General features: G+C 45.1%; 4 pseudogenes; all 4 read right to left on the reverse strand.

Annotated features, from left to right (window-relative positions):
* Positions 1-1842: 1842 nt before the first annotated feature.
* Positions 1843-4369, reverse strand: LOC120674493 (annotated as a pseudogene).
* LOC120672448 lies at positions 4332-5294 on the reverse strand (annotated as a pseudogene).
* LOC120672447 lies at positions 5256-6156 on the reverse strand (annotated as a pseudogene).
* A 334-nt stretch (positions 6157-6490) lies between these two features.
* On the reverse strand, positions 6491-9933 carry LOC120674494 (annotated as a pseudogene).
* Positions 9934-11314: the final 1381 nt, after the last annotated feature.

Genomic DNA, 11314 nt, shown 5'->3' on the forward strand with positions numbered 1-11314 from the left:
GACTATTGTGGAAAGTCACTGTATAGTTCATGACTTCATTCTAACATTATCCAGAGCGATGAGTGAGCCTGTAAAATTATGACAGCCAGATGTCCAACATTATATATTAAGACTTACAGATTAATCAAGTGATACCCGAGCACCTTCCGAGTTCCGAATCGAAGAGGAGTTGACTCCAACAAAAGCTACCAGCTGGCCGTTGCACGTAACACGTGGCAGTGGACATGGAACGCGTCAAAGACTACGGCACGTGATGTGGACGCGTCGATGAATCATGCCTCTTTCTCTCTCTCTCAGAGTCATGGGGCGTTTTTTTTCTTTTTTATATTTAAAATAAAAAAAATCAAAAATATATGCCGGTTTGTGAAAATTGCAAAAATGGAGGCCTGTCGCCCGGTGGAGGGGCGACAGGGGGCCTGGCTTGTCGCCCCCTAACCGGGCGACAGAACCTATTTGTAAATTTTTTTATAGATAGGTCCCTAGGGGAGCGGCGGACGAGGGGGGACCGGTCGCTCGTACAGGTGGCGACAGGGGGGCCGGTCACCCCCACCCTATATAAGCCCATCATCCCTCCCCCTTCATTTGGGTCATAAAATTCCACCGAAAATCTTGTACTTTGGAGACTACAATCTCTATTGTACCATCCGCTAATGGATCCAACTTCTTATTCATTAAGAGATGTGTCATGATCTCAAGTATTATACTAGATTTTTCTTTGGTCCATGAAAATCCTCCAGAATTGGAGGTAGCCATTGGCTTATGCTGCAATATCAATAAGGAATTGTCATTCAAAGTTTATAATTCTATATTTCACTATAAAAAAAATGTACTTACCTGCAAGGCTTCGCCGCTTCACTTCTTCTCACCCCTCTTTTTTTCTGAATTTTTGGTGGATTTTTGTGGCCCAAATGAAGGGGGAAGGAGGGCTTATGGCTTTTACACACCCGCCTGTCGCCCGTTGGGGGGTGACCGGCCCCCCTGTCGCGCGCCGCTCTCCCAGGGACCTATCTGTAATTTTTTTTACAAATAGGTCATGTCGCCTGGCCAGGCGGCGATCGGCGCCCTGTCGCCCCCGGCGACAGGCCCCCATTTTTGTAATTTTTCCAAGCCGACATATATTTTTGAATTTTTTTATTTTTAAATATAAAAAAGAAAAAAACACGTCATTGGCTCATGGCTTCTGAAGAATGTTTAGCCCAGTAGGTTTCCGGCCGTCTGTCTTTTTCGTGTTCTTCCCGGCTTCTTTCTTTACAGGCCAGGGTCCACAGTTTTGGACCTTCCAGACTACGCCGATCGTCTCCGAAATTCCTATACATATTCCACTATTCAGCCTCCACACCTTTTACTATTCTAAGATTCATACAAATAACTATAGCTCTTAAATCCACCAAAAATTCAAACTTCCTCTCTCTCCCTGACTTTTTTTCTCCCCGCCGCCGGCAGCCTGCGCCGCCCTGCTCCACTACCGCTGCGATGCCCTGCTCCGCCGCCGCACCACACCGCAGCTGCCTGCTTCGCATGCGCTACCTGCTCCGCCATCCGAGCACTGCATCCGCCGCCTCGCCGGAGAAGAAACTTCGCCGTTCAATATTTCGAAATTAAGATTTCAATATTTCGTACTTCTAATTTTAACATTTTATCTATACAATTTTAATATTTTGATCGTCAAATATTAAATCTGTTTAATAAAAGTGTTAATTCATTCAAATGTTGAATATGCTTGCAGAAATTTGTAGAGGATAATTAGATCAAACGGGCCATACGAAGCCCCGTCGGGGAAAACTAAATTTCTATTTTCTTCCGTGAATTTCTTGATTGATTTCTCCTGGACGCCTTCCCCTCTCAAATGCACCTTCCCGTTCCGGAGCTCCAAGGCCCTCGCCCCGCCGGTAGCAGCTCCTTCGCCGGCGACGTCCTCCCGGGGGATCTAGCAAAGCACGCCGTCTCCAACCCCAAGGGCGTGCTCTCATCCTCTGAGGTTGCCTGTGCCTCCCTCTGATACTTGTAGCAGTAGGTTGGTGTTCCTTTGCAATCTGTAGTGGTTGTTCAGCTTATCTGTTAGCATTAGCACAAGTGAACGGAAATTGAGTAGATACTGGTCTGCGTGTACTGTAGTTGGATCTCTGACTGACTTTTGTGCTTTTAGACACCGCTTAATAGATTATGGATCTATGATAGTCTGCGATTTCTGCGGATTGAACATTATTATGCAACGAGCAAACCAATTGAAATAAGGATCGCTCTAATCGTGTCGTGATTGGTAGTGAATTGATGATTATTATGCACAAAAGATAGGCAGATTTTCTGGAACACAATTATTATTTGCTTGTATGGAATTGGGTTTTTTTTTGCAGTAATTATGGTTCCTCTTGCATGCAGGTCCAAGTCTCGTGCATTTGTGGGCTCTGCAATCGGCACTGGGTTAATACGTGGATTCTTAAATCCAAGTGATGTTCCTGGAGAGGATAAATTCCTTCTTCTTGCAGCTGCAGATTGCAGTGCTTGAGTAAAATTGGGCAACATTTGCAAGCAGGAGGCATGCATGTTGCACAACCTTCAGTTTGATTGTGTTTCTGCTATTGTGATTCTCTGCAGAGTTATACTCTTTTCTCTACTGTGTTCTCAATATCTGCTAATCGGTAATTTAATTGCACTAATCTCCAAAGCACCGCTGGGCGCCGGCAAGTCAAAAGACAACAGAATAGTCCTGAATTTCTACATCTTGTAGTGCTACTATGGTATTTATTCTGTGCACACCCAGGTTGCCATACTGTCAGTTTGAGCTCGGGATGTTGCCTACTTGATTAGTGGTTAAATTTCTGTGGTCACTGCTGTTGGTTTGTGCAAAGTGCTTATTCTGAACCATAGTCATATATCATTAAATTTCGGCCCATTCATATTTTATAGTTGGCTTTACAATTTATTTGAGGGATATTTAGCCCACTATTGTGGAGATTAAAACTTTGCATGTGTTAAGAAGGAAAAATTGGCATAAACTTTACCTTCTCATTTTTGCTCTTATGGAAAGAACTACACATCTGAGGCACACAAGGCTTCATCTGAGGTAATCTATTTCAGGTAACTTATTACATCAACAGCATATCCTGTTCTCAACCTAGCAGGACAACATGTGGTATGAATCTCTGATTACGTGCATCTCTACTGCTGCATCTCTCATCATAATTCGATCCCTTGGATTTCTCTTTGAGCAGGATATGGCAAGCCTGAAAACAGAAACCAAGCATTTCTTGATTCTGCTCCTTACAATCCTATCTTTCGACTCTACATGCAGCCAGATTGTCGAATCAGCAATATCCAAGATTCCTTCACTAAGAGCTTGCTTGGAATACTGATGCAGATCCACACCTCTGAAGATGTCATCCGTGGGGCTCCTTCCAGTAAACATCTCAAGTAATAATATACCGAGACTATACACATCAACCAATAGTTGAGACCGCAGAGCCTTCACCATACTCTACAAAATTTGCAAACATACCTGATCATAAGTTTCATCTATAGCATGGAGCAAGTTAAAAGGAAACAAACAACAAAGGAATTTCAGTTACCTGGAGCAACATAACCAATGGAGCCTCTTATTCCCGTCGTGCTATTCGAATTCTGCAGAGTTTTACTTGCATTTTCCAGAAGGATTCTTGATATGCCGAAGTCTCCAACTCGGGCACTCATGTCTTCTGCAAGAAGGATATTGCTTAGTTTCAGATCGCAATGAACAATTGGTGTCTGACAGTGATTGTGAAGATAGTCTAAAGCTTCCATGACATCAAGAGCAATGTCTAGCCTTTGCTCTAGGCTTAGAGTATTTGTCAGATTGGGCATGTCAAAGTTTGGATGAAGCCAAATTTAAGCTCTTTTGGCATGAACTCAAAAATCAGTGCCTTAAACTCTTGACCTAAGTGATCGATGCTTGAGCAGCATGTAATGACTTTTACAAGACAACGATGACGGATTCTTCTTAGTGCCTCACATTCAGCCACAGACTTCTAGCACATCCAGATTGTTGAAGGTTAAAAACTTTCACAGCAGCAATAGTTTCCTCATCATAAAAAGTGCACTTATAGACCACCCCAAAGCTTCCTTTCCCAAGCAAATTGACTTCTGAAAATCCATTGGTTCCATTGGCTAACATATTATAAGGAACTCTTTCATACCCTTCCTCAAGTAGTAGTGGTGCAATTCGTCTCTTTTGTTTTCGTGTAAGCTTCTTATTGATAAACTGGATATGTGCAATACCTAAAGCTAAGAACAAGAGTGCACTGGTTGTTATGAGAACTATCATAATAGATCTAAACCACCCTTTTATATTATTTTTGGTTGAATTCATGTGGCATGGAGCTAAATGAAGCTGAGGTATTCCACCGCAAAGCTTATTATTTTCAGAGAGAGACAAGTTAGCCAAATATCAGAAAATACCATCTTTTGGTACTTCTCCTTTCAACTTGTTGAAGGATAAATCGAGTTCTGATAATGTTGTCAAATTTTGCAGGAGTCTAGGGATTGGCCCTGACAAGTTGTTGTGTGCCAGATACAGCACTTGCAGGTTGTGGATACTTCCAATGGCATCAGGAATAGTACCAGATAATTTATTCATCGATAGGTTGAGTGCATTCAGACCCTTTACATTCTTCAAAGTGTGAGGTATGGATCCCTGGAATGAGTTACTGTCCAGCAAAAGTTGTTGTAGCACGGTACAGTCCCCGATATTCTCTGGTATCTCACCAGTCAGCAGGTTTCCTGACAGATATAGGCTGTTAAGATTTCTCAAGTTACCAACTTCAGATGGAAGGGGTCCTGATAATGAATTGTGTGATAAGTCTAAGTATATAGAAAGGACTGGTAGTTTGAAAAGTTCTTTGGGAATTGAACCATTCAGATGGTTCCTTGACAAGTCAAGGAGTGTCAGACTCTTTAGCTCCCCTAAGCTTGACAGAATCGCACCCTCACTGTCAGATTAAGTTTCCTAGCTTGCCGATGCTCTCAGGAATGTGGCCGGATATGGAAGTATTCACTGCGCTAAATATTCGGAGGTTAACAAGGTTGCCAATGTCTGAGGGGAGGCTCCCTGAGATCCCACTAAATCTGACAGTGAGAATTTGCAGTCTTTGAGAGATTTGCAATTGAACTTGGCATCTGCTCAGTGAATGTGATATTGGAGTGCATAACTAGTTGCTTGAGCTGGCTGCAATTTGACAACGAAGTGATGAATTCCAACCCTTCCTTGTCATTTGCTTGTAGCATGTTGTTGTGCAAGTACAGAATCTGGAGAGCTCACAACATTCCTAGTGGGGGAGGCACATATCCACTGAGCCTGTTACGTTCGAGGAAGAGTATCCTTAGAGTAGTGAGGTTGGAGAGTGAAACAGGGATTGATCCGGTGAACTGGTTTGTCGCAAAGCTGAGAAGCTTCATGTTGGGAAATTTGCTGCCAATATTGGCAGGAATGCTCCCGTGGAGCATGTTTCCCCGGAAGATCCAACCATTCCAATGAAGACAGGTTGTACAAGGAGTTTGGTGGTTCACCAAAGAGGTTGTTTTCGGCGAGCGTAAGCAATTGGAGGCCTCGGCTGCCGCCAAGGCCAGGAGGGATGGTTCCCTCGAGATGGTTTTGTCCGAGTACCAGGGAAGTCAGTGATGACAAGTTGGCCAGTAACACTGGGATGTTGCCGGTCAGGCTGTTGTTCCACAAGTCAAGCACCATGAGGCGCGTCAGCTCGTCACCGAACTCAGGGGGCACACGCCCATGGAGCTGGTTGGATCAGAGGGCCATGAACATCAGGTTGATGCAGGAGCTTAGGTTGGCAGGGAGCTCACCGGAGAAGGCGTTGTTGCTCAGGTCGAGAGCTTGGAGGCGGTGCAGGCAGCCGAGGCTCTCGGGGATGCCCCCAGTGATGAACCAGTTGGAGCTCAGGTTGAGGAGCCTGAGGGACGACAGGTTGCCGACGGCCGGGGAGAGGACGCCGCTGAGCCCTTGGGAAGGCAGGCTCAGAGAAACTAGTGCCTGCGCTTGGCTCCACACTTCACCCCCTCCCTGCTGCAGAAGCAGAACCCACCGGTGCTGCCGTTCCAGGAGGCAAGCGTGTCGCCGTGGAGAAGGCTCACTGATGAACGCATTGTCTTGGCTTTGCTGTGCTGTGGGCGATCGACGATAGTGAACGGTGCCAGTGAAGTTCACACAGCTCGATGGTGCTATTTATTTTTTGAAAGATGGTCGATGGTGCTATTTATTCTGGATGGATTTGCATGGCCGAAACTGCCAAAGACCGCAATTAATCTGCGAGGACATCAATCGCATTTCCACACAGCATTCGTTTTTTCTTTCTCTCTTTTCTTCCTTGAGATGGAGATGATGGTGGTGCGGGGAAGCTGACCGCGGAGGCGGATAGGCTGCATCGCTGAATAAGCCTATAGCAAGAGGAAGCTCAGCCCAGCACCACATCCCTCGCTGAATAAGATTAAATTCAGATTAAAACTCTGAATTTAATCTTATCAATGCATTACTCTTTATTAGACGTCCTCTGGACTTTCATAAAACTGATGTAAACGAATGCAGATTGTTATATGTATGGATGATAGAACTGAAGCATCATATACATCTTCAGCTATTTAAGGCAAGTGACTATCTGCAACCATCTTGCTCATTTTCAGCTCTACTTATTCTCTGCTGCTTGTAGAGTTGTTGCTAATCCTCATGTTCTACCACCAGACTGGTATGAATCTCTGATAGCATGCATCTTAGTTGCTGCCTCCTGTATCAGTGTCCTCTCTCTAGGTTGTTTTCTTGAGCAGGATATCCCAAGGGAAATGACATGGCTCAAACAATTCTCAGTTCTGTTTCTTATACTGTCATCATAGGTGTCTGTGTGCAGCCACATTGTTGTATCCGCTATCTCCCGGATTTTGTGTGGAAGAGCATCCTCTGAGTACTTGTGTAGATCTAGTGAACCTGTGAACATAGCATCTGTTGGACTCTTTCCTGTAAACATCTCGAGCAGCAGTATTCCTAGGCTATAAACATCACCAAGAGTTGTGATGGAAGATACTTCACTATACTCTATGATTGTGCAAAAGAAAAAAAAAGCATCAGTCAGCATTTCATATTTATACAAGGGCTCGGAATAATGAACAAATGACAGAATACATCAATTTTAGCGACCACTTACCAGGAGCAACATAGCCAATGGAACCTCTTATTCCAATTGTGCTATTGGAATTTTGTAGAGTTCTGCTTGCACTTTCTGTAAGGATCCTAGATATGCCAAAATCTCCAACTCGGGCACTCATGTCTTCTGCAATGAGGATATTGCTTGGCTTGAGGTCACAGTGGGCGATTGGTGGCTGGCAGTGATTATGAAGATAGTCCAAAGCATCCATGATATCGACAGCGATATCTAGCCTTTGTGCAAGGCTGAGAGTATTGTTGAGAGTGGTCATGTCAGACTTATTATGGAGCCAAGAATGCAAGCTACCATTCAGCATGAACTCAAAAACCAATGCTTTGAAGTCTTGCCCTTCTTTGTTGATGCTTGAGCAGCAGGTGATGATCTTTATGAGACATCGATGGCGCACCCTTCTCAATGCCTCGCATTCAGCTATGAAACTTTTAGTAGAGCCAGACTGTTCAAGGTTTAAAACTTTTACAGCCACAATAGTTCCCTCACCTTGCAAAGCACATTTATAGACTGCCCCGAAGCTTCCTTTACCAAGCAAATTTGCTTCTGAGAATCCATTGGTTCCATTTTCTAATGCACGGTAGGAAATTCTTTCATACTGTTCCTCAACTATTGATGGTTGGAATGGGCTCCTCTGCTTATCCTTCTTATAGATCAAGTAAATGAGTGCAGTAAGGATGGCTAATAGTAAGAGTGCACCGGTTGTTGGTAGAGCTATTGTAAGGTACTTCAAATGCCTTCTTCTGTTTTTTCTTTCAGAATCTATCTTTCATGGAGCTAAATGAAGCGGTGGTATTCCTCCACAAAGGTTGTTATTTCCAGTGATAGAAAGGTTAGCCAATTTTCTAAAAATCCCCTCTTTTGGCACTTCCCCTTGCAGGTTGTTGAAGGACAAATCCAACATCGACAATGATGCTAGATTCTGTAAAACTGCAGGGATTGGCCCTGACAAATTGTTGTGTGCTAGACTCAGTGTTTGCAGGCCATGAATATTTCCAATGGCTTCAGGAATAGTACCAGACAACTCATTCACGGACAAGTTGAGTAGAAACAGACCCATGTTTAGAGATCGGGGTATACTTCCATTGAATAAGTTATTGTCCAACCAAAGTTCTTGCAGCACAGTGCACTGCCCAATACTTTCAGGTATCTCTCCAGACAGTTGGTTTCCTGATAGAACCATGAAGTTTAGGTTACCCAAGTTACCAACATCAGAGGGGAGGGGTCCAGATAGTGAATTATACGATAGGTCTAAATAACTCAAAGAACTAAGTGGTAGTTTGAAAATCTCCCTAGGAATTGAACCGTTTAGTTGGTTCGTTGACAAATCTAAGTAAATTATACTGTTTAACTTCCCAATGCTTGCTGGAATGGGTCCCTCTAGATTGCTATTATATGCATAAAACCAAACTAACTTTGTGAGATTCCCAATAGACGACGGTATTTGGCCTGACAAGTTAGTATTGAACAGACCAAGCTTAGTCAATTTTCCAAGATTGCCGATGCTATCTGGAATCACTCCGGATATGGAAGTATCTTGAGCATCAAGCCATTCAAGGCCCACCAGGTTGCCGATGGCTAAGGGGATGCTTCCCCAAATCCCAGTGTCATCAAAGGCGAGAAATTGCAGGGTTGTTGAGAGATTCACTATTGAGCTTGGTAGGTGCCCCGTGAAAGCGGTGTTGCCATAGATAGCTAATGCCCGGAGCTGGCTGCAGTTTGATAAAGAAGTGATAAATTCCCATCCCTCCCTGTCGTTAGCTTCTAGCGTGTTACTGTGCAAGTGGAGCTTTTGCAGAACTCGTAGTTTCCCCACCGTGCGAGGTACATATCCACTGAGGCTATTTTTTGCGAGGTCAAGTACCTGGAGTGATGTGAGGTTGGAGAGTGAAGCAGGGATGTGCCCGGTGAACTGGTTTTCCTCAAATCTAAGGAATTGCATGTTGGGGAACTTACTGCCTATATTAGTAGCTATGCTTCCTCCAAGCATGTTGGACTGAATCTGCATAATTTCCATCGAAGAGAGGTTGTATAGGGAGACAGGGAGATCGCCGGAGAGGTTGTTGAAGGCAAGATCAAGAAAATGGAGGTTCTTCAGGATACCAAGGCTAGTCGGGATTGTACCCTTGAGCTGGTTCTCTGAGAGGTCCAGAATAGCTAATGATGACATGTTGGTTAGCGACACTGGGATCCCTCCGGTAATGTTGTTCCTCCGCAGAACAAGAAGGTTGAGGCTCTTCAGCTTGTCACCGAGCTCAGGGGGCACATTCCCGTCGAGATTGTTTATGCGGAGGTCCATCACCATTAAGCTAGTGCATGAGCTCAGGTTGGCGGGGAGCGGGCCAGAGAAGGCATTTCGGCTCAAGTTGAGGTAACGGAGGTGGCCAAGACGACCGAGGCTTACGGGGATATTCCCGCTGAATTCATTGTCGGTCAAGTGAAGAATCCTTAGGGAGGACAGGTTTCCGACAGCGGGCGAGAGGACGCCGGTGAGCCCATGGGATGGCAGGCTCAGCGCCACCACTCGACGGTGCCTGCCCCGGCATCTCACCCCCGCCCAGCTGCAGTATCCACCATCGGTGCTCCCGTTCCAGGAAGTGAGCGCGTCGCTGTTGCCGCCAACCGCTGCCGCCTTGAAGGCCAGCAGCGCAGCCTCATCATCAGCATCTGCGGCTGCGTCTGGGAGTGTCGAGAAGAACATGGAGGCGGTCAGCAGCAGCAGCATGCACGACGAGCGCATTGCCATGCTGGTTTCTTTGGTGGTAGGCTTTGGGGATTTGATGGGCTGCAATTGGTGTAATGTGCAAGTACAGGCAAGGTGCTGGTGCTATTTATAGAAGACGTGGATTCCATGTTCCACCGTGACATGTACACAAGGTAGCGGTTGCTGAAGCTAGAGTGTTCGGTAGTACTGAGAGTTCAGGTTCAATACCCTGCCAAATGAGCAACCAATAATCCCGTGCCCGTGCTCTTGATCGGCACTCCGAGGCTGACAACTGCTTCTACGACCGACCTTCTACTATGGTTACCGTATATTAGCGTGTCGAGCAATAACTCCAGCAAACTCTCTAAACAACTCCCTATATTAAGTTTAAGAGGGTTAAGCTGTAAAGTTGCACTACGGTAGACTATATTTTGAAAAGGCCTCCAAATCTCCCCTTCACCCTCCATTCCTAGAGGGTCTTTGAATTGAGGACTATTGCTAAAGTTGAAGCAAAGTTTAGGCCCCTTAGAAAATAGAGGCAACCCTCATTTAGCGTTTAAAGGACCTGATTTAGAAGTTACTGCTGGAGTTGCTCTATAGACATTGTCCACTAGCCATTTTCCACACGCCGGCATTCCACATTTTCCGGTTGTAGCGGTTATTTTTTGTCCCACAGATGGAGTAATGCAGACTCGCACTTTTGACCTCCAACTTCAAGCCGGCATGGTCGTTGCTTACTTGCTTTCGTATGCGAGGACCATCGAAGGTCGGTGATTGGTGTTTGGGTACTACCTGGTTACTCAATTCTGCCGGCTGATGGTATTATATATATGCTAAGCCTTGATGCACCATCATGGCCGGCATGTACATTTGCTTGCAAAATATTGTAGTGGTTACCGCATATTAGCAGCGCGTTTACTCTTGACTTGGACATTGTCCGCTTGCCATTTTTCAAACGCCGGCCGGCGTTCCATATTTTCCAGTTGTAGTTCTTTTTTTGCCCCCACAGATGCAGACCTTTTGACCTCCAACTTCAAGCCTGGTATTTGTAATTTTGTATTATATTGCTCTCTCTTTTTTGCCCCCACAGTTGTCATTTTTTTGTTTCTCTTTTCCAAAGTACTGTAGATAAGCTCACAAGCCCAATCACTATATATAGATTGACAATGTTTTAGGGTGGACGGCCTTTAGCAATCAAACTAGTGGAATAACGGATTGAGGGCCTAGCAAACTAATAAACTCTCAAACAGTGACATGCTGAAATGAGACTATACATTACGAGCCACTGAGATCTCAGTGGATTCCCCATTTCTATATGTTAAAGCCCCGAGGGGCGGCGCGCGGACAGGCAGGCCACGTAGGCCGGAAAAATCCGGCCGTCCGATCGCGATCCGATGGCTACGGATGAAAAAGAATCTTGCTA

Source organism: Panicum virgatum, chromosome 5N (genome assembly GCF_016808335.1).
Source record: "Panicum virgatum strain AP13 chromosome 5N, P.virgatum_v5, whole genome shotgun sequence".
In the NCBI taxonomy this organism is placed as follows: Eukaryota; Viridiplantae; Streptophyta; class Magnoliopsida; order Poales; family Poaceae; genus Panicum; species Panicum virgatum.